This window comes from Oncorhynchus gorbuscha, linkage group LG21, assembly GCF_021184085.1.
Source record: "Oncorhynchus gorbuscha isolate QuinsamMale2020 ecotype Even-year linkage group LG21, OgorEven_v1.0, whole genome shotgun sequence".
Taxonomy (NCBI): Eukaryota; Metazoa; Chordata; class Actinopteri; order Salmoniformes; family Salmonidae; genus Oncorhynchus; species Oncorhynchus gorbuscha.
In genome coordinates, this window is record NC_060193.1 from 54,686,668 (window position 1) to 54,711,646 (window position 24,979).

Below are 24,979 nucleotides of genomic sequence, written 5' to 3' on the forward strand. Positions count from 1 at the left end.
TTTGGTTGTTCTGTTTATTGGGTTTGCATGGTACACATTTACATATGCATTATTCAATTTACAGGTACACACTTTGTGCTAAAATATCTCAGCCAATTGTAAATTCTTTTGATTTCTACATTATCTCGGTCATGATAGAATGCAGCATAAGATACTACTGAAAATATAATCAACTCAAATATCTTAGTGAAAGTAAGAGGGAAATAAAGGGAAATTGTTCATATGAATTTACTCTACATTTATGATATCACAATATGACAACATTTAAAAGAGAATGAATGCAGGAGAGACACTTTGAGAATGTCCCTGAGCTTATGTTTCAAAATGTCTTGAGGTGTTTGGAAGATTAGGCCTATGGATTATACAAAATACAAAAAAAAATAGAAAATCTAAATATCATCCTACATAACAACTACCCTTCATGTAACATAGAACTTGTATTAAAAAAAATGTAAATTGGGTCATTACGACTTTACAGAAAATGAATTATTATTCAACACCACCATATACAGTACATTGGTAGTCTCCAAGTTCATTAAATAAACTATTTCACTTCTACAAGTCTGAGAGGATTTTTTCTCTTATGTCCCCTGATAATCTGTTTATCCCTAAGTGTCACGTTACATTTGCAAAGCAGCTGGAGGGACCAGTGGTGTCTTGTACGGAGGGCTTCAGCGTGATTAGCCCGGCTCGTATTTGGCGAGCACTCAGACTTGTCAAATCCTTTGATCTGAACTGTCTCCATAATCACTTCAAAAAGTCTTCCTGCTTGAGACCGTGAGGGCTTTACAAATGTGGCTCCTTACTTACTTTCTCTCTCTTCTCTCACTCTCTCTCTCTCTCGCTCTCTGCTCAGGGACTTTATATAAAGGCCTGACTTCCTAGCTGCTACTACCCGTGGTGAAGCTTGGATTTCATCCTAATACCTCTCTCTTTTTCTCTGTCTATATCTCTCTTTTTCTATCTCTCTCTCTCTCTCTTTTCTCTCTCTCTCTCTCTCTCTCTCTCTTTCTCTCTCTCTTTCTCCCTCTCGCTCTTTCTCTTTCTCTTTCTCTTTCTCTTTCTCTTTCTCTTTCTCTTTCTCTTTCTCTTTCTCTTTCTCTTTCTCTTTCTCTTTCTCTTTCTCTCTCTCTCTCTCTTACACAGATGTGATCATATTCTCTTACGAATATGACCACAATGGAAAGAGACAATGGCTTCCCGAGAGAATATTTCTAATATCCTTCCTCTGTACCTGGTCATCTCCAGCTCTTTGTGAGCCTGTGTGAGAGAGAGAGACTAAAGACTGAAGGAAACCCCTCAGCCCTCTCTGCACATTAGACTCACCAGGAACACAAGCGGCGTACAGGGAGAAAAAATACCCTCTACTTTTGGCTCTTAACAATAGCCATTTGCATATTTTTCTAGTCTCTGAAAGAAAACAGCCTGGAGCGTGAATACCCCAGCAGTGATGCAGCAGCGCGGAGGAAGCGGAAGCCGGGGAGACGCTTGTGTTGTGTGTCCGCTACTGGGGTGGGTAGAGGAGGGGAGAGAACACACACTGAGGCCCTTACCTCTGGAGGAGGGGGTTAGAGGGTGGGGGGCATGGGGCCAAGGGGCGGGGGTGGAGGGATGGCGAGGGGACCCTGGTGCTCCTGCGTGGAAAGAAAGAGAGAGAGAGAGAAAGGGAGAGGGGGAGGGAGGGAGAGCGGCTCACATTAAAATCTGATCAAAATCAGATGGAAGAAGCAGCACATCTTTAAATGGGAAATATTTTCTAAATAAAATAAGTCTATTTATTCAAGCGTTCAGCAACACCCCAGTAGGTTCAGTAGGTTACGATAGCATCTCTCCACAAACTGTGCTAAGCTAAAGTATTCAACTATGTTAATGTATTGGCTGTTTGTGGAAACCTGAATTGCTCAGAGTGTGTTATTCTTGGCTAAGACACGGTGGTTGTCTGGCCAGATTGACTTTGTAATGTTGCATACATCATAGAATACAAACTCAACAGACATATTTCCCCTTGCGTCTTATACACAAATAGCGTCCCCATTTGGCAGGTATTTCAGAAACAACAATAACAGGTTAGTGTGTGTGTCTGTGTGTGTGTGTGTTGGGGGGGGTTATAGTCCAGTCCAGGAATAGCATCAGAACAGTGCTTGGTTAAACAGTAACACAGCCGAGGTCAACAGAGTGTTTTACAACGTGAGCGGCTCAAGCACTCCAAAAATAAAGCATTTTTATTCTTGCTTTGAGAATACATATCCCAGCCTGCAGTAATATATCTGTATATTTAGTGGCCTACATATAGGACACGGTAAGAGAGAGAGAGACAGGCAGACTGGAGGAGGCCTGTCCTGCCTGCTGGGGGAAGAAAAAGGACTTGTACAACATTATGTACATATACTAATGTCATATACATTCTGGGGTTTAGGGAACAAATAACTAATCTGGGAAGTAGACTGTTTTGGGATTAGGCCTACCTAACATCTAGTAAATGGTGTGGGGTATATGTCATTTAATTCAGGATGCATTAGGCCTACCTAACATCTAGTAAATGGTGTGGGGTATATGTCATTTAATTCAGGATACATTAGGCCTACCTAACATCTAGTAAATGGTGTGGGGTATATGTCATTTAATTCAGGATGCATTAGGCCTACCTAACATCTAATAAATGGTGTGGGGAATATGTCATTTAATTCAGGATGCATTAGGCCTACCTAACATCTAGAAAATGGTGTGGGGTATATGTCATTTAATTCAGGATGCATTAGGCCTATCTAACATCTAGTAAATGGTGTGGGTTATATGTAATTTAATTCAGGATGCATTAGGCCTACCAAACATCTAGTAAATGGTGTGGGGTATATGTAATTTAATTCAGGATACATTAGGCCTACCTACCATCTAGTAAATGGTGTGGGGTATATGTCATTTAATTCAGGATACATTAGGTCTACCTAACATCTAGTAAATGGTGTGGGGTATATGTAATTTAATTCAGGATACATTAGGCCTACCTAACATCTAGTAAATGGTGTGGGGTATATGTATTTTCATTCAGGATGCATTAGGCCTACCTAACATCTAGAAAATGGTGTGGGGTATATGTCATTTAATTCAGGATAAATTAGGCCTACCTAACATCCAGGAAATGGTGTGGGGTATATGTAATTTAATTCAGGATGCATTAGGCCTACCTAACATCTAGTAAATGGTGTGGGGTATATGTAATTTAATTCAAGATGCATTAGGCCTACCTAACATCTAGTAAATGGTGTGGGGTATATGTCATTTAATTCAGGATACATTAGGCCTACCTAACATCTAGTAAATGGTGTGGGTTATATGTAATTCAATTCAGGATACATTAGGCCTACCTAACATCGAGTAAATGGTGTGGGGTATATGTCATTTAATTCAGGATACATTAGGCCTACCTAACGTTCAATAAATGGTGTGGGGTATATGTCATTTAATTCAGTATACATTAGGCCTACCTAACATCTAGTAAATTGTGTGGGGTATATGTCCTTCAATTCAGGATACATTAGGCCTACCTAACATCTAGTAAATTGTGTGGGGTATATGTCATTTAATTCAGGATACATTAGGCCTACCTAACATCTAGTAAATGGTGTGGGGTATATGTCATTTAATTCAGGATACATTAGGCCTACCTAACATCCAATAAATGGTGTGGGGTATATGTCATTTAATTCAGGATACATTAGGCCTACCTAACATCTAGTAAATGGTGTGGGGTATATGTCATTCAATTCAGGATACATTAGGCCTACCTAACATCTAGTAAATGGTGTGGGGTATATGTCATTTAATTCAAGATGCATTAGGCCTACCTAACATCTAGTAAATGGTGTGGGGTATATGTCATTTAATTCAGGATACATTAGGCCTACCTAACGTTCAATAAATGGTGTGGGGTATATGTCATTTAATTCAGGATGCATTAGGCCTATCTAACATCTAGTAAATGGTGTGGGTTATATGTAATTTAATTCAGGATGCATTAGGCCTACCAAACATCTAGTAAATGGTGTGGGGTATATGTAATTTAATTCAGGATAAATTAGGCCTACCTAACATCCAGGAAATGGTGTCGGGTATATGTAATTTAATTCAGGATAAATTAGGCCTACCTAACATCTAGTAAATGGTGTGGGTTATATGTAATTCAATTCAGGATACATTAGGCCTACCTAACATCGAGTAAATGGTGTGGGGTATATGTCATTTAATTCAGGATACATTAGGCCTACCTAACGTTCAATAAATGGTGTGGGGTATATGTCATTTAATTCAGGATACATTAGGCCTACCTAACATCTAGTAAATTGTGTGGGGTATATGTCCTTCAATTCAGGATACATTAGGCCTACCTAACATCTAGTAAATTGTGTGGGGTATATGTCATTTAATTCAGGATACATTAGGCCTACCTAACATCTAGTAAATGGTGTGGGGTATATGTCATTTAATTCAGGATACATTAGGCCTACCTAACATCCAATAAATGGTGTGGGGTATATGTCATTTAATTCAGGATACATTAGGCCTACCTAACATCTAGTAAATGGTGTGGGGTATATGTCATTCAATTCAGGATACATTAGGCCTACCTAACATCTAGTAAATGGTGTGGGGTATATGTCATTTAATTCAAGATGCATTAGGCCTACCTAACATCTAGTAAATGGTGTGGGGTATATGTCATTTAATTCAGGATACATTAGGCCTACCTAACGTTCAATAAATGGTGTGGGGTATATGTCATTTAATTCAGGATGCATTAGGCCTATCTAACATCTAGTAAATGGTGTGGGTTATATGTAATTTAATTCAGGATGCATTAGGCCTACCAAACATCTAGTAAATGGTGTGGGGTATATGTAATTTAATTCAGGATAAATTAGGCCTACCTAACATCCAGGAAATGGTGTCGGGTATATGTAATTTAATTCAGGATAAATTAGGCCTACCTAACATCTAGTAAATGGTGTGGGGTATATGTAATTTAATTCAGGATAAATTAGGCCTACCTAACATCCAATAAATGGTGTGGGTTATATGTAATTTAATTCAGGATGCATTAGGCCTACCAAACATCTAGTAAATGGTGTGGGGTATATGTAATTTAATTCAGGATAAATTAGGCCTACCTAACATCCAGGAAATGGTGTCGGGTATATGTAATTTAATTCAGGATAAATTAGGCCTACCTAACATCCAGGAAATGGTGTCGGGTATATGTCATTTAATTCAGGATGCATTAGGCCTACCTAACACCTAGTAAATGGTGTGGGGTATATGTAATTTAATTCAGGATACATTAGGCCTACCTAACATCCAATAAATGGTGTGGGGTATATGTCATTTAATTCAGGATACATTAGGCCTACCTAACATCCAATAAATGGGGTGGGGTATATGTCATTTAATTCAGGATGCATTAGGCCTACCTACCATCTAGTAAATGGTGTGGGGTATATGTAATATAATTCAGGATACATTAGGCCTACCTAACACCTAGTAAATTGTGTGGGGTATATGTCATTTAATTCAGGATACATTAGGCCTACCTAACATCTAGTAAATGGTGTGGGGTATATGTCATTTAATTCAGGATACATTAGGCCTACCTAACATCTAGTAAATGGTGTGGGGTATATGTCATTTAATTCAGGATACATTAGGCCTACCTAACATCCAATAAATGGGGTGGGGTATATGTCATTTAATTCAGGATGCATTAGGCCTACCTAACATCTAGTAAATGGTGTGGGGTATATGTAATATAATTCAGGATACATTAGGCCTACCTAACACCTAGTAAATTGTGTGGGGTATATGTCATTTAATTCAGGATACATTAGGCCTACCTAACATCCAATAAATGGGGTGGGGTATATGTCATTTAATTCAGAATGCATTAGGCCTACCTACCATCTAGTAAATGGTGTGGGGTATATGTCATTTAATTCAGGATGCATTAGGCCTACCTAACACCTAGTAAATGGTGTGGGGTATATGTAATATAATTCAGGATGCATTAGGCCTACCTAACATCCAATAAATGGGGTGGGGTATATGTCATTTAATTCAGGATGCATTAGGCCTACCTAACACCTAGTAAATTGTGTGGGGTATATGTCATTTAATTCAGGATACGTTAGGCCTACCTACCATCTCGTAAATTGTGTGGGGTATATGTCATTTAATTCAGGATGCATTAGGCCTACCTAACACCTAGTAAATTGTGTGGGGTATATGTCATTTAATTCAGGATACATTAGGCCTACCTAACATCTAGTAAATGGTGTGGGGTATATGTATTTTCATTCAGGATACGTTAGGCCTACCTACCATCTCGTAAATTGTGTGGGGTATATGTAATTTAATTCAAGATGCATTAGGCCTACCTAACATCTAGTAAATGGTGTGGGGTATATGTCATTTAATTCAGGATACATTAGGCCTACCTAACATCTAGTAAATGGTGTGGGGTATATGTAATTTAATTCAAGATGCATTAGGCCTACCTAACATCTAGTAAATGGTGTGGGGTATATGTCATTTAATTCAGGATACATTAGGCCTACCTAACGTTCAATAAATAGTGTGGGGTATATGTCATTTAATTCAGGATGCATTAGACCTACCTACCATCTAGTAAATGGTGTGGGTTATATGTAATTTAATTCAGGATGCATTAGGCCTACCTAACATCTAGTAAATGGTGTGGGGTATATGTAATTTAATTCAGAATACATTAGGCCTACCTAACATCTAGTAAATGGTGTGGGGTATATGTATTTTAATTCAGGATACATTAGGCCTACCTAACATCTAGAAAATGGTGTGGGGTATATGTCATTTAATTCAGGATGCATTAGGCCTATCTAACATCTAGTAAATGGTGTGGGTTATATGTAATTTAATTCAGGATGCATTAGGCCTACCAAACATCTAGTAAATGGTGTGGGTTATATGTAATTTAATTCAGGATGCATTAGGCCTACCAAACATCTAGTAAATGGTGTGGGTTATATGTCATTTAATTCAGGATGCATTAGGCCTACCAAACATCTAGTAAATGGTGTGGGTTATATGTCATTTAATTCAGGATGCATTAGGCCTACCAAACATCTAGTAAATGGTGTGGGTTATATGTCATTTAATTCAGGATGCATTAGGCCTATCTAACATCTAGTAAATGGTGTGGGTTATATGTCATTTAATTCAGGATGCATTAGGCCTATCTAACATCTAGTAAATGGTGTGGGTTATATGTCATTTAATTCAGGATGCATTAGGCCTACCTACCATCTAGTAAATGGTGTGGGGTATATGTAATTTAATTCAGGATACATTAGGCCTACCTAACATCCAATAAATGGTGTGGGGTATATGTCATTTAATTCAGGATACATTAGGCCTACCTAACATCCAATAAATGGGGTGGGGTATATGTCATTTAATTCAGGATACATTAGGCCTACCTACCATCTAGTAAATGGTGTGGGGTATATGTAATATAATTCAGGATACATTAGGCCTACCTAACACCTAGTAAATTGTGTGGGGTATATGTCATTTAATTCAGGATACATTAGGCCTACCTAACATCTAGTAAATGGTGTGGGGTATATGTCATTTAATTCAGGATACATTAGGCCTACCTAACATCTAGTAAATGGTGTGGGGTATATGTCATTTAATTCAGGATACATTAGGCCTACCTAACATCCAATAAATGGGGTGGGGTATATGTCATTTAATTCAGGATGCATTAGGCCTACCTAACATCTAGTAAATGGTGTGGGGTATATGTAATTTAATTCAGGATACATTAGGCCTACCTAACACCTAGTAAATTGTGTGGGGTATATGTCATTTAACTCAGGATACATTAGGCCTACCTAACATCCAATAAATGGGGTGGGGTATATGTCATTTAATTCAGGATGCATTAGGCCTACCTACCATCTAGTAAATGGTGTGGGGTATATGTCATTTAATTCAGGATACATTAGGCCTACCTAACATCCAATAAATGGGGTGGGGTATATGTCATTTAATTCAGGATGCATTAGGCCTACCTAACACCTAGTAAATTGTGTGGGGTATATGTCATTTAATTCAGGATACGTTAGGCCTACCTACCATATCGTAAATTGTGTGGGGTATATGTCATTTAATTCAGGATGCATTAGGCCTACCTAACACCTAGTAAATTGTGTGGGGTATATGTCATTTAATTCAGGATGCATTAGGCCTACTTAACACCTAGTAAATTGTGTGGGGTATATGTCATTTAATTCAGGATACATTAGGCCTACCTACCATCTAGTAAATTGTGTGGGGTATATGTCATTTAATTCAGGATACATTAGGCCTACCTAACATCTAGTAAATGGTGTGGGGTATATGTAATTTAATTCAAGATGCATTAGGCCTACCTAACATCCAATAAATGGGGTGGGGTATATGTCATTTAATTCAGGATGCATTAGGCCTACCTACCATCTAGTAAATGGTGTGGGGTATATGTAATATAATTCAGGATACATTAGGCCTACCTAACACCTAGTAAATTGTGTGGGGTATATGTCATTTAATTCAGGATACATTAGGCCTACCTAACATCTAGTAAATGGTGTGGGGTATATGTCATTTAATTCAGGATACATTAGGCCTACCTAACATCTAGTAAATGGTGTGGGGTATATGTCATTTAATTCAGGATACATTAGGCCTACCTAACATCTAGTAAATGGTGTGGGGTATATGTCATTTAATTCAGGATACATTAGGCCTACCTAACATCTAGTAAATTGTGTGGGGTATATGTCATTCAATTCAGGATACATTAGGCCTACCTAACATCTAGTAAATGATGTGGGGTATATGTCATTTAATTCAGGATACATTAGGCCTACCTAACATCTAGTAAATGGTGTGGGGTATATGTCATTTAATTCAGGATACATTAGGCCTACCTAACATCCAATAAATGGTGTGGGGTATATGTCATTTAATTCAGGATACATTAGGCCTACCTAACATCTAGTAAATGGTGTGGGGTATATGTCATTTAATTCAGGATACATTAGGCCTACCTAACATCTAGTAAATGGTGTGGGGTATATGTCATTTAATTCAGGATACATTAGGCCTACCTAACATCCAATAAATGGTGTGGGGTATATGTCATTTAATTCAGGATGCATTAGGCCTACCTAACATCTAGTAAATTGTGTGGGATATATGTCCTTCAATTCAGGATACATTAGGCCTACCTAACATCTAGTAAATGATGTGGGGTATATGTCATTTAATTCAGGATGCATTAGGCCTACCTAACATCAATAAATGGTGTGGGGTATATGTCATTCAATTCAGGATACATTAGGCCTACCTAACATCTAGTAAATGGTGTGGGGTATATGTTATTTAATTCAGGATACATTAGGCCTACCTAACATCTAGTAATATAATAATATATGCCATTTAGCAGACGCTTTTATCCAAAGCGACTTACAGTCATGTGTGCATACATTTAATGGGTTCAGGATCGAACCCACTACCCTGGAGTTACAAGCGCCATGCTACCTGAACATCAGAAGGTAAACATCTGTAAATGGTGTGGGGTATATGTCATTTAATTCAGGATACATTAGGCCTACCTAACATCTAGTAAATGGTGTGGGGTATATGTCATTTAATTCAGGATACATTAGGCCTACCTAACGTTCAATAAATAGTGTGGGGTATATGTCATTTAATTCAGGATGCATTAGGCCTACCTAACATCTAGTAAATGGTGTGGGGTATATGTCATTTAATTCAGGATACATTAGGCCTACCTAACATCTAGTAAATGGTGTGGGGTATATGTCATTTAATTCAGGATACATTAGGCCTACCTAACATCTAGTAAATGGTGTGGGGTATATGTCATTTAATTCAGGATACATTAGGCCTACCTAACATCTAGTAAATTGTGTGGGGTATATGTCATTCAATTCAGGATACATTAGGCCTACCTAACATCTAGTAAATGATGTGGGGTATATGTCATTTAATTCAGGATACATTAGGCCTACCTAACATCTAGTAAATGGTGTGGGGTATATGTCATTTAATTCAGGATACATTAGGCCTACCTAACATCCAATAAATGGTGTGGGGTATATGTCATTTAATTCAGGATACATTAGGCCTACCAAACATCTAGTAAATGGTGTGGGTTATATGTAATTTAATTCAGGATGCATTAGGCCTACCAAACATCTAGTAAATGGTGTGGGTTATATGTCATTTAATTCAGGATGCATTAGGCCTACCAAACATCTAGTAAATGGTGTGGGTTATATGTCATTTAATTCAGGATGCATTAGGCCTACCAAACATCTAGTAAATGGTGTGGGTTATATGTCATTTAATTCAGGATGCATTAGGCCTATCTAACATCTAGTAAATGGTGTGGGTTATATGTCATTTAATTCAGGATGCATTAGGCCTATCTAACATCTAGTAAATGGTGTGGGTTATATGTCATTTAATTCAGGATGCATTAGGCCTACCTACCATCTAGTAAATGGTGTGGGGTATATGTAATTTAATTCAGGATACATTAGGCCTACCTAACATCCAATAAATGGTGTGGGGTATATGTCATTTAATTCAGGATACATTAGGCCTACCTAACATCCAATAAATGGGGTGGGGTATATGTCATTTAATTCAGGATACATTAGGCCTACCTACCATCTAGTAAATGGTGTGGGGTATATGTAATATAATTCAGGATACATTAGGCCTACCTAACACCTAGTAAATTGTGTGGGGTATATGTCATTTAATTCAGGATACATTAGACCTACCTAACATCTAGTAAATGGTGTGGGGTATATGTCATTTAATTCAGGATACATTAGGCCTACCTAACATCTAGTAAATGGTGTGGGGTATATGTCATTTAATTCAGGATACATTAGGCCTACCTAACATCCAATAAATGGGGTGGGGTATATGTCATTTAATTCAGGATGCATTAGGCCTACCTAACATCTAGTAAATGGTGTGGGGTATATGTAATATAATTCAGGATACATTAGGCCTACCTAACACCTAGTAAATTGTGTGGGGTATATGTCATTTAATTCAGGATACATTAGGCCTACCTAACATCCAATAAATGGGGTGGGGTATATGTCATTTAATTCAGGATGCATTAGGCCTACCTACCATCTAGTAAATGGTGTGGGGTATATGTCATTTAATTCAGGATACATTAGGCCTACCTAACATCCAATAAATGGGGTGGGGTATATGTCATTTAATTCAGGATGCATTAGGCCTACCTAACACCTAGTAAATTGTGTGGGGTATATGTCATTTAATTCAGGATACGTTAGGCCTACCTACCATATCGTAAATTGTGTGGGGTATATGTCATTTAATTCAGGATGCATTAGGCCTACCTAACACCTAGTAAATTGTGTGGGGTATATGTCATTTAATTCAGGATGCATTAGGCCTACCTAACACCTAGTAAATTGTGTGGGGTATATGTCATTTAATTCAGGATACATTAGGCCTACCTACCATCTAGTAAATTGTGTGGGGTATATGTCATTTAATTCAGGATACATTAGGCCTACCTAACATCTAGTAAATGGTGTGGGGTATATGTAATTTAATTCAAGATGCATTAGGCCTACCTAACATCCAATAAATGGGGTGGGGTATATGTCATTTAATTCAGGATGCATTAGGCCTACCTACCATCTAGTAAATGGTGTGGGGTATATGTAATATAATTCAGGATACATTAGGCCTACCTAACACCTAGTAAATTGTGTGGGGTATATGTCATTTAATTCAGGATACATTAGGCCTACCTAACATCTAGTAAATGGTGTGGGGTATATGTCATTTAATTCAGGATACATTAGGCCTACCTAACATCTAGTAAATGGTGTGGGGTATATGTCATTTAATTCAGGATACATTAGGCCTACCTAACATCTAGTAAATGGTGTGGGGTATATGTCATTTAATTCAGGATACATTAGGCCTACCTAACATCTAGTAAATTGTGTGGGGTATATGTCATTCAATTCAGGATACATTAGGCCTACCTAACATCTAGTAAATGATGTGGGGTATATGTCATTTAATTCAGGATACATTAGGCCTACCTAACATCTAGTAAATGGTGTGGGGTATATGTCATTTAATTCAGGATACATTAGGCCTACCTAACATCCAATAAATGGTGTGGGGTATATGTCATTTAATTCAGGATACATTAGGCCTACCTAACATCTAGTAAATGGTGTGGGGTATATGTCATTTAATTCAGGATACATTAGGCCTACCTAACATCTAGTAAATGGTGTGGGGTATATGTCATTTAATTCAAGATGCATTAGGCCTACCTAACATCTAGTAAATGGTGTGGGGTATATGTCATTTAATTCAGGATACATTAGGCCTACCTAACATCCAATAAATGGTGTGGGGTATATGTCATTTAATTCAGGATGCATTAGGCCTACCTAACATCTAGTAAATTGTGTGGGATATATGTCCTTCAATTCAGGATACATTAGGCCTACCTAACATCTAGTAAATGATGTGGGGTATATGTCATTTAATTCAGGATGCATTAGGCCTACCTAACATCCAATAAATGGTGTTCGGTATATGTCATTCAATTCAGGATACATTAGGCCTACCTAACATCTAGTAAATGGTGTGGGGTATATGTTATTTAATTCAGGATACATTAGGCCTACCTAACATCTAGTAATATAATAATATATGCCATTTAGCAGACGCTTTTATCCAAAGCGACTTACAGTCATGTGTGCATACATTCTACGTATGGGTGGTCCCGGGGATCGAACCCACTACCCTGGAGTTACAAGCGCCATGCTCTACCAACTGAGCTACAGAAGGACCACAACATCTGTAAATGGTGTGGGGTATATGTCATTTAATTCAGGATACATTAGGCCTACCTAACATCTAGTAAATGGTGTGGGGTATATGTCATTTAATTCAGGATACATTAGGCCTACCTAACGTTCAATAAATAGTGTGGGGTATATGTCATTTAATTCAGGATGCATTAGGCCTACCTAACATCTAGTAAATGGTGTGGGGTATATGTCATTTAATTCAGGATACATTAGGCCTACCTAACATCTAGTAAATGGTGTGGGGTATATGTCATTTAATTCAGGATACATTAGGCCTACCTAACATCTAGTAAATGGTGTGGGGTATATGTCATTTAATTCAGGATACATTAGGCCTACCTAACATCTAGTAAATTGTGTGGGGTATATGTCATTCAATTCAGGATACATTAGGCCTACCTAACATCTAGTAAATGATGTGGGGTATATGTCATTTAATTCAGGATACATTAGGCCTACCTAACATCTAGTAAATGGTGTGGGGTATATGTCATTTAATTCAGGATACATTAGGCCTACCTAACATCCAATAAATGGTGTGGGGTATATGTCATTTAATTCAGGATACATTAGGCCTACCTAACATCTAGTAAATGGTGTGGGGTATATGTCATTTAATTCAGGATACATTAGGCCTACCTAACATCTAGTAAATGGTGTGGGGTATATGTCATTTAATTCAAGATGCATTAGGCCTACCTAACATCTAGTAAATGGTGTGGGGTATATGTCATTTAATTCAGGATACATTAGGCCTACCTAACATCCAATAAATGGTGTGGGGTATATGTCATTTAATTCAGGATGCATTAGGCCTACCTAACATCTAGTAAATTGTGTGGGATATATGTCCTTCAATTCAGGATACATTAGGCCTACCTAACATCTAGTAAATGATGTGGGGTATATGTCATTTAATTCAGGATGCATTAGGCCTACCTAACATCCAATAAATGGTGTTCGGTATATGTCATTCAATTCAGGATACATTAGGCCTACCTAACATCTAGTAAATGGTGTGGGGTATATGTTATTTAATTCAGGATACATTAGGCCTACCTAACATCTAGTAATATAATAATATATGCCATTTAGCAGACGCTTTTATCCAAAGCGACTTACAGTCATGTGTGCATACATTCTACGTATGGGTGGTCCCGGGGATCGAACCCACTACCCTGGAGTTACAAGCGCCATGCTCTACCAAGTGAGCTACAGAAGGACCACAACAACTGTAAATGGTGTGGGGTATATGTCATTTAATTCAGGATACATTAGGCCTACCTAACATCTAGTAAATGGTGTGGGGTATATGTCATTTAATTCAGGATGCATTAGGCCTACCTAACATCTAGTAAATGGTGTGGGGTATATGTCATTTAATTCACGATACATTAGGCCTACTTAACGTTCAATAAATAGTGTGGGGTATATGTCATTTAATTCAGGATGCATTAGGTCTACCTAACATCTATTAAATGGTGTGGGGTATATGTCATTTAAATCAGGATACATTCGGCCTACCTAACATCCAATAAATGGTATTCGGTATATGTCATTTAATTCAGGATACATTAGGCCTACCTAACATCCAATAAATGGGGTGGGGTATATGTCATTTAATTCAGGATGCATAAGGCCTACCTACCATCTAGTAAATGGTGTGGCGTATATGTAATTTAATTCAGGATACATTAGGCCTACCTAACATCTAGAAAATGGTGTGGGGTATATGTCATTCAATTCATGATACATTAGGACTACCTAACATCTAGTAAATGGTGTGGGGTATATGTAATTTAATTTAAGATGCATTAGCCCTGCCTAACATCTAGTAAATGGTGTGGGGTATATGTCATTTAATTCAGGATACATTAGGCCTACCTAACATCTAGTAAATGGTGTGAGGTATATGTCATTTAATTCAGGATACATTAGGCCTACCTAACATCCAATAAATGGTGTGGGGTATATGTCATTTAATTCAGGATACATTAGCCCTACCTAACATCTAGTAAATGGTGTGGGGTATATGTCATTTAATTCAGGATACATTAGGCCTACCTAACATCCAATAAATGGTGTGGGGTATATGTCATTTAATTCAGGATACATTAGCCCTACCTAACATCTAGTAAATGGTGTGGGGTATATGTCATTCAATTCAGGATACATTAGGCCTACCTAACATCTAGTAAATTGTGTGGGGTATATGTCATTTAATTCAGGATACATTAGGCCTACCTAACATCCAAGAAGTCTTAGAAGTAGAGTTAGTCCCACGTAAGTACACTTCCTGTTATAAAAATCAAGCCAGAAACATTACCTCTCTAGCCTGACTCCGGTATCAAACTACAATACTGCTAAAACAGCATTTGACACAAAAGCCTATACTTTTAATCTTAATAAAGAAATCCTGAAATTGTCATTGAGTGTTGTTACTGTAATATAGGTAGATGGCTGTAATACTGTTGTATGAGCCACAGGAGTCTAAACATGAAACGCAGGAGTTATAGGAAATCAACCAGGTTTCATGTAACACTTGTTCCCAACCAGGCTGGAAGCCATCAGTCAAAGCAGCAGACAGACTGTCCTGCATGGAAATAAGGACTCAGCTCTCCTCTCCTACCCAGAGATGTGGAGTCAGAGATGTACAGTCAGAGATGTGTAGTCAGAGATGTACAGTCAGAGATGTACAGTCAGAGATGTACAGTCAGAGATGTGCAGTCAGAGATGTACAGTCAGAGATGTACAGTCAGAGATGTGGAGTCAGAGATGTACAGTCAGAGATGTACAGTCAGAGATGTGGAGTCAGAGATGTACAGTCAGAGATGTACAGTCAGAGATGTGGAGTCAGAGATGTACAGTCAGAGATGTGGAGTCAGAGATGTGGAGTCAGAGATGTGGAGTCAGAGATGTGGAGTCAGAGATGTGGAGTCAGAGATGTACAGTCAGAGATGTGGAGTCAGAGATGTGGAGTCAGAGATGTGGAGTCAGAGATGTGGAGTCAGAGATGTACAGTCAGAGATGTACAGTCAGAGATGTACAGTCAGAGATGTACAGTCAGAGATGTACAGTCAGAGATGTGCAGTCAGAGATGTGCAGTCAGAGATGTGGAGTCAGAGATGTACAGTCAGAGATGTACAGTCAGAGATGTACAGTCAGAGATGTACAGTCAGAGATGTGGAGTCAGAGATGTACAGTCAGAGATGTACAGTCAGAGATGTACAGTCAGAGATGTACAGTCAGAGATGTGGAGTCAGAGATGTACAGTCAGAGATGTGCAGTCAGAGATGTGGAGTCAGAGATGTACAGTCAGAGATGTACAGTCAGAGATGTACAGTCAGAGATGTGCAGTCAGAGATGTGGAGTCAGAGATGTACAGTCAGAGATGTGCAGTCAGAGATGTGGAGTCAGAGATGTACAGTCAGAGATGTGCAGTCAGAGATGTGTAGTCAGAGATGTACAGTCAGAGATGTACAGTCAGAGATGTGTAGTCAGAGATGTGTAGTCAGAGATGTGGAGTCAGAGATGTGTAGTCAGAGATGTGTAGTCAGAGATGTGGAATCAGAGATGTGGAGTCAGAGATGTACAGTCAGAGATGTGGAGTCAGAGATGTGGAGTCAGAGATGTGGAGTCAGAGATGTGGAATCAGAGATGTTTAGTCAGAGATGTGGAATCAGAGATGTGGAGTCAGAGATGTACAGTCAGAGATGTACAGTCAGAGATGTGGAGTCAGAGATGTACAGTCAGAGATGTGTAGTCAGAGATGTACAGTCAGATATGTACAGTCAGAGATGTGCAGTGCAGTAGGGCTGAGTAATGGCTGGTGCAGCATCCTGCATGCAGCATTCTCAAAGACGCTTTTGTGATATTGGTAAATGTACACGCACAGACAGGGAGGGAGGGGGGAAGAGAGAGAGTGTGTGTGGGGCAGGAGGGAGAGAGGCAGTGCCTGCATGTGCGTGTGTGCGTGTGTGCGTGTGTGCGTGTGTGTGTGTGTGTGCGTGCGTGCGTGCGTGCGTGCGTGCGTGCGTGCGTGCGTGTGTGTGTGTGTGTGTGTGTGTGTGTGTGTGTGTGTGTGTGTGTGTGTGTGTGTGTGTGTGTGTGTGTGTGTGTGTGTGTGTGTGTGTGTGTGTGTGTGTGTGTGTGTGTGTGTGTGTGTGTGTGTTTCAAGGCTGGATGTAGGGAGAGAGAGTGGCAAAAACAGGCACAGAGGATGTATGTAAACCCATTTAGAAACAAATGGTTCTGACTCCGTAGGAACAGGGACAGATCCATACGAGCTCAACACATAATCCCCACATGAATCAGACTTCCCACCAGAACGGGACCACACAAGCTCATATGAATAGCACATATCACGCACAGTCAACAATATGAACTAACCCGACTCAGTATGAGTCTAGGGTCTTTTCGTGAATGTGAACACAAAATCATATGCAAATATGGTGGCACTACAGCAACTGAACATACACCATGTCTTCATATATTGCATTAGTATGAAGCTTACTCCTGAATCTAGCCTAGGGTCCCATTAAATCTGTGTAGTTTCCGCTCATTTGATAAGCACCATAGTCATTTGATAAGCACCATAGTCATTGATAAGCACCGTAGTCATTTGATAAGCACCATAGTCATTGATAAGCACCATAGTCATTGATAAGCACCATAGTCATTTGATAAGCACCATAGTCATTGATAAGCACCATAGTCATTGATAAGCACCATAGTCATTGATAAGCACCATGGTCATTTATAAGCACCATAGTCATTTGATAAGCACCATAGTCATTGATAAGCACCATAGTCATTTGATAAGCACCATAGTCATTGATAAGCACCATAGTCATTGATAAGCACCATAGTCATTGATAAGCAACATAGTCATTGATAAGCACCATAGTCATTGATAAGCAGCATAGTCATTGATAAGCACCATAGTCATTGATAAGCACCATAGTCGTTTGATAAGCACCATAGTCATTGATAAGCACCATAGTCATTGATAAGCACAATAGTCATTTGATAAGCACCATAGTCATTGATAAGCATCAAAGTCATTGATAAGCACCATAGTCATTTGATAAGAATCATAGTCATTGATAAGTGCCATAGTCATTTGATAAGGTGGCAGGGGGGCAGGGTAGCCTAGTGGTTAGAGCGTTTGGACTAGTAACTGAAAGGTTGCAAGTTCATTTGATAAGCATAATTTGATAAGCACCATAGTCATTTGATAAGCATGATAGTCATTTGATAAGCATAATTTGATAAGCAGTCATTTGATAAGCATGATAGTCATTTGATAACCATTATAGTCATTGATAAGCATCAAAGTCATTTGATAAGCATCCTAGTAATTTGATAAGCATCATATGATGCTAGTATGGTCCATGTCCCAGCTGATGAGGCTGAGGCCAGGCCTAGACAGCCCCTCTGATACCTCCATTCCACTCCCTGTGTGCGTGCGTGCGTGCGTGCGTGCGTGTGTGTGTGTGCGCGAGTGTGTGTGTAAGCACATCGGTGTGTGTGTGCATGCAGTGGTGTCAGGATTGCATTCTGGAGACGCGGCAACGAGGGCATCATTTATCCCTGATTGGAACGAAGGCAGGAGTGCTGAATTTGTGTTACAATGCAGCCGCGCCATAAAGAGAGGCCACATTTCCTCCCCATTTCCCTTATGAATATCAAACACTGAAACTGTGCCATGGCGCGCCACAACAACACATAAGAAAAATGACATCTCTGTTATTTTATTTGTATTACCTTTAATAGGCAGCATATTGGAGGGAGTATTTATTACTGTGTCAAGTTCGTCCTGTAGACATTCTCTGATTTATAAGACAGTCGTCATTAGCCAAATTGTGAAGCGATGTCATTTATATTTTTTGCCTCCTTGTGGTATTGCAACGTTTGCTTAGTTTTGAAAGGAATACCAGTAGGGGTCCGAATCTACATGAGTCTTGAGCCCACATGCCAGCTAGACATGTCTCTATCGTAGGCCCAGTACAGCTCACATCACAAACATGTCCTGGAGTTATAGCTCTATTCCACGTGGACAGACGCACAACAGACAAGAAATTGCATGGGTGCATCTGTACAACTCTATCCTGAGCGAACCGTCCACTGCATTCAAATAGTTTTGTGTCTGTATGTCTCTATCCGATCTAGGAACACGACTCAATCCAATTATGTTGTTAGGGGCATTTCAAAGCAGCTTCCTACCTCGGCTGTACGTAGCTTTGTAAAACCCCATCCACACTGTTCCACAAAGTTACAACTAGATCCATTAAGTTGGAAGAATGAGCAAGAGACAGAGGGGTGACTTATAGTACTCAGTTCCTCCGTTATCCAATTTGATTGGGATTTAGGAGTGATTTGTGGTGGCATCCCCCAGGGAAATAAAGAGTTTGATTAATGCAATCCTGGGCGGGCAGAGAGGTGTCACAAACCCCTCTCCTGAGGGAATGTTCCTGTTTGACAAACAAAAACAAAGCCGCCACTATGGCAAAATGTGAATCTGAACTCGCATGGCAACATGACATACTGTAGCAGTCTGCTGCAACTGGCAGTACTCTCTCACGCTTTCTCCTGCATTCACTTTAAAGGGATTTGACTTCATGTGGAATTAGTTGGTTTACTTATTCATTACTGAAGTTAATAATATGATATCAGTCTTGATTAGCATGCATAATGCTGTCTAATAGAATGCAAACAACAGAAGATTTGTATACTTATTGCCTACACAATATATTCCAGTGAATATTGGCTTGTAGAATGCAGCTTAGCATCAACATTGGTGGGCGTCTGAAGGTCTGGATGTTTCAGTGTGTTATCCTTGTTGACCTGCGTGTACTGACAGGAAGATTGTGTGTGTGTGTTTGTGTGTGTGTGTGTGTGTGTGTGTGTGTGTGTGTGTGTGTGTGTGTGTGTGTGTGTGTGTGTGTGTGTGTGTGTGTGCGTGCGTGCGTGCGTGCGTGCGTGCGTGCGTGCGTGCGTGCGTGCGTGCGTGCGTGCGTGCGTGCGTGTGTGTGTGTGCGTGTGTGTGTGTGCTGTCAGAGAGATCAGGCAGGACTGCCGGCAGGAAGGTGAGGAGCCCAGGGCAGTGCTGACAGAGCGCTCTCTTTCCATCCCTGGGCTCTGTGGAGTGAGTCTAGGAGACAAAGGCCCTCCTACACACACACACACACACCTTTCTCTCTTCAATCCTGTGTGTGTGTGTGTGTGTGTGTGTGTGTGTGTGTGTGTGTGTGTGTGTGTGTGTGTGTGTGTGTGTGTGTGTGTGTGTGTGTGTGTGTGTGTGTGTGTGTGTGTGTGTGTGTGTGTGTGTGTGTGTGTGTGTGTGTGTGTGTGTGTGTGTGTGTGTGTGTGTGTGTGTGTGTGTGTTCGTCCGTGTGTGCGTGCGTGCGTGCATCCATGCTTGCGTGTGTGTGTGTCTGCCTTGTGTGTGTGTGTCCCACACACCCCTCTTTCCCATCTTCTGAGAGTAACACTTTATCCTATCCATCCCTCTGTCAATCTCCAGTCTAGAGGGCTTTGTAGGCTCCAACACCTGCCTGAATGCGTTCAGAGACCAGACCAGACCCCATACCAAACCCATCCTTCTCCAGGCAGCCCTATCCTGTGGAATACATTCACGATCTCATGAAGTCAACTTGTGTATAACCGTTTACCTATTACTGCCAGCTCTCGTTGGTGAGTATCCCCAACTGCCCTTCAAATGATCAAATATCACCATGGAAATATGTGAAGGTTCCCTTTTCCATACCGATATGTCTGGGCCAATCACGTCGAATAGATACACAATCAATATTTCATACTATAACTACACACGGCGGTGATATCAAAATGCTGCTGCTATCGCTGATCAATACAGCAATCTCACTGACCAACTCTAGAGTGGAAAACAAAAGCACAGCCATTATAGAACGATACAAACAAACCCTCCCATTGAATAATTCATTGATGACTAGACAAGCCACCATTAATGCTGTATACAGTATTCTCTAATATTCTCCCTGGGAAGCCACCTAGACATCCATTTAAAGCAAATTATGACATTTACATTGATTTCCGATCCACAAGACACAATCAGTAATAAACTGATATATTGATGAATAATGAGTAGGCAGATGAGGGAGGGAGGGAGGGAGGGAGGGAGGGAGGGAGGGAGGGAGGGAGGGAGGGAGGGAGGGAGGGAGGGAGGGAGGGAGGGAGGGAGGGAGGGAGGGGGAGGGGGAGGGAGGGAGGGAGGGAGGGAGGGAGGGAGGGAGGGAGGGAGGGAGGGAGGGAGGGAGGGAGGGAGGGAGGGAGGGCACATCACAGATCCATGGCAGAAGACCAAGCCAAGCCAATCCCTCTAAACACCAGGCTGAGAGAAGAGGTGCACTGTAAAGGTCAGGAATGCACAGGGAACAGATACAATCAGAATACAATAACTACACTTTACGTTGTACATTTAAGTCATTTATTAGAGGTTCTTATCCTCATACTGCATTCATCTTAAGGGAGGTGAGACAACCACATAGCACAGTCATAATAGGTACATATTAATTGAAATAGATTCCCTGTGTAGTTTACTTTGAGGCTTCAAATTGTGTTTTAATAGCATATAATGCAACCATGTCGCAAATTGAGAATATTTGTATCTGCTTGCTGTTATTCACTGTGCACCTGGTTTAATTAACTGGATGTATTATCATTAAAGTGCGAGGCCTAGCCTACTCCATGTTGGATTTAGCTTTAAATCAACATTAGGCTTGACACGAACACTAAACGTCTGTTATTAACGTATTTTCTGATTAGTCAGTGCATGGACAAAGTGAAGCAAATACACGATGTATACCTTAAGGAGGCCTTTAATTAAAATGACCATTGTACCAGTACATTGTTGACCGTAATAGACGGTCATATGATTTTAATTGCCACTTGCAGTTGTTTTTTTCTTCGTATGTACACTTACTGTGCATGGACAAGGTTTCTACTTCTAACAGAAAGCATGGATTGGACAGAAAGCTCTTGACGTCGGCAATTATATGTCCTTAATTCAAAGGTAAAAGTGTTGTCTCAGAGGATGAGATGTGCCAACCGAAATGAGGAATATGCTGTCCTCTCTAAAAACATTGGTCAAATAAATGCATATGCCCCAAAACATGGGTCTAGTTTATATGCAAATGGCCTATGAGAAGTTGTACAGTCTAATGTCTTCGGATTTGGTGTCGAACGTAAGCCAGTAGTGAAAACAGATATAGGTCATCAATAGAAGTAGCCGCATTATTGTCATTACGATCATTATTAACCTATTATTGTCATTATTATGATGTATTATTATAAATAATGAATAATTACATTATGTTGGTGTTATTAATATTGCCCCGTGGTTTTATTTCTATAGTGTATGATGTTGATGATGATACTCTGAGGTTGATACAGACTAGTTAAATGGCTGGTCAAGCATGCATGGAACCCACAGGAGATTAATTCCCCAGACAGGTTCTAGAGAATCTTGTTCTCATTTGTTATTTGTTGTGGTTTCTGATTGAGTACAGTAACAATTCCATTATATGTCAACGATTAGCGACGAGGTACACTGAAATACTTGTTTATTCTAATGTATGCTTGGCTGAAAACCTATGGGCCTATATTACACGCAGAATCAAGCTTATAAGAAATAATAACCCCATGTTAGCCCATTTTTTTGCATAGCTAGGCCTAGTCCTGAATATAGGCCTACATTAGGATATTATATTAAGTACAATATGTTTTACTTGATTAACATCAAGTTATTTATGTACATAAAAGCAATGTTGTTCATGAGTGTCATTACCCTTATGCCTATATCATGCTGATTGTGTATGTATGTATGTATATGTGACTTAAAATAATGTTTGCGATAATTCAAAGATAATATAAGGATTTTCTAAATATAACCTAATTTCTGCCATTATGTAAAAAATCATATTGTTTCTTCAAAGCATACTCATTATGTGAAACAACAGCTATTGGCGGAGCAGGCAGCGAGTTATAAGGTAGTCCAGGGTTCTTCCTTATTTTCTAAACTTCTAGTAATGCACTGAAAAGCGCGTGAGGAAAAAGTAGATTGCCATGTGGGTTTCGTTTTGTTTCACATCGGCTTACTGCTTGAGGAAAACACTGGGTATATGTTTCCTATCCCAGCATTATCACGATACTTCAAATATTTACATTAATATCAAACATGTATATCAATGAGGACATCACATAGGTGTATAGCCTATTGTAATTCAATATAATCGACAAATTCATAAATTAGTAATTGCACAATATTTTAGTGTTAAGCATTTGGAGTCCAGTTACTTAATTATACAGTCAGTTTCTTTCTCTTCGCAATTATAATTGTGTTTTATTGTCTAATATCGTGTCATTCAGCTTCTCTATTATATCAGGTCAGGTCTGTATTTTTTAAATTGCGTCGCAGTCAACAAAACAATAATGCGACTATTACTCACCAAGGCTGGCCTGCCATCATGAGTAAGCGCGACACCTGCTGGTAGATAATATTTATCTAACCTAAAGTCAACAATGAACTCAATTTAATTTCCCCATCTAAAGCAACAATAGCTCACAGGTGAGGAGAGCGTCTGTCACAGTGTTGGTAATGTGAAGATGGTTCTACATGTATGGCCATGGTGCCGAGAAGAAGGGGAGTTGGAGTTGTTGGCTCTGCTATAGGCATGCTAGATGATATTGGCTTCAACAGCTCTTTCATCTTGAGTCCAGTGCACAAACATATAGCTTAATGCGACTAGTGTTCCCTCTTTTATTCGGCTCACCATGACAACAGAAAGGCTGGGTTCAGAAATGCCTCCCCATCAATGAAACAAACGGTCTTAGCGGGGCTGCGCGAGACGGCATCTTTAACAGCGAGGGCACACACTGTTAACCCGTGAGAAAAACGCAGGAAAGTGAAGAAATTCGACGCTGACTACAAAAAGTATGAAGTCAGAAAAATAGTGCATGTTGTGCAACTGGTATTAGTTGTAAAATGTCCGTGCAATTGTGTTCGAAGCAAACTTGCTTGAGGACCATTCCAGGCGGACTTATGAAAACCTGAATAGTGTTGTCCATCTCTGCATCTGCATATAATCGTTTTAATTTCAGTTATCTTAAGGATTGCTGATAGGCTACATATGCTTTCGGAATAGCTCCATGATTTCGCAAGCCAGAACAAAATAGTCTATATGTTCATAGCCTTAGCCTATTGCAAAATATAGACTATAGCATCTCATTCGATCAGTTATCGTACGCATTCTAGTCCATTGATTAAACTTAAAGTCGTGGGTTATGTCATTATTGTTGTTCAACTTTAAACAAACTTTTCTACAGCTGCACGGGATCGATTTATGTAAACGATTTGATATTCACTGGTGCCTATGCGACTCCCCCAGAGAATTCAACCAAGGGGTATCCTGCTTAAATTTGATTGATTGCACTTTCTCCAGTGGACATTCACTACAAAACAGCACAGCTTAACCGTCTGCTCACTATTTCTAAAAGCGAGGCATGGGAGCGAAAGCCAACACAAAGCACGTATTGATTTTTGGTTTCAAAAAGGGAAAAACAACATATATGTTTTTTATGAGAGTTAGAGGTGGGAAATGTTTATGTCGGCAGTGTGACATAACATATGGGCTAAAATGACATCAAATGCGTTAAAATACGTGTTTAGAAATTGGTAAAGCCATACGTTTAGTATAGTATAGGCTAGTTCACATTACATTGCTTTATCTTCCAGTATGGATAGTATAGGAAATTCAAATATTATTTGACTTACCTTATATCCAAGAATAGTCGAAAAATGCTTTACATGTATATTTGTAATCTATTAATGGCCATCTCCTTTCCTTCGAGTCGGTGCTCCCTAAGATTTTCTTTCCTCTGCCTCAACTGAGCAGAGCACTCCTCGGCTCCGCTATTATTTTCACTAAAATATATGAAAATTT

General features: G+C 39.5%; 1 long non-coding RNA gene across 1 annotated transcript; it reads right to left on the minus strand.

Annotated features, from left to right (window-relative positions):
- LOC124008790 lies at window positions 1-24,939 on the minus strand. The gene is made up of 2 exons (XR_006834161.1): window positions 24,811-24,939; window positions 1-1,634 (listed from the first exon to the last, which is right to left on the minus strand). It is a non-coding gene; the product is annotated as an uncharacterized LOC124008790 (long non-coding RNA).
- Between the last annotated feature and the right edge of the window lie 40 nt (window positions 24,940-24,979).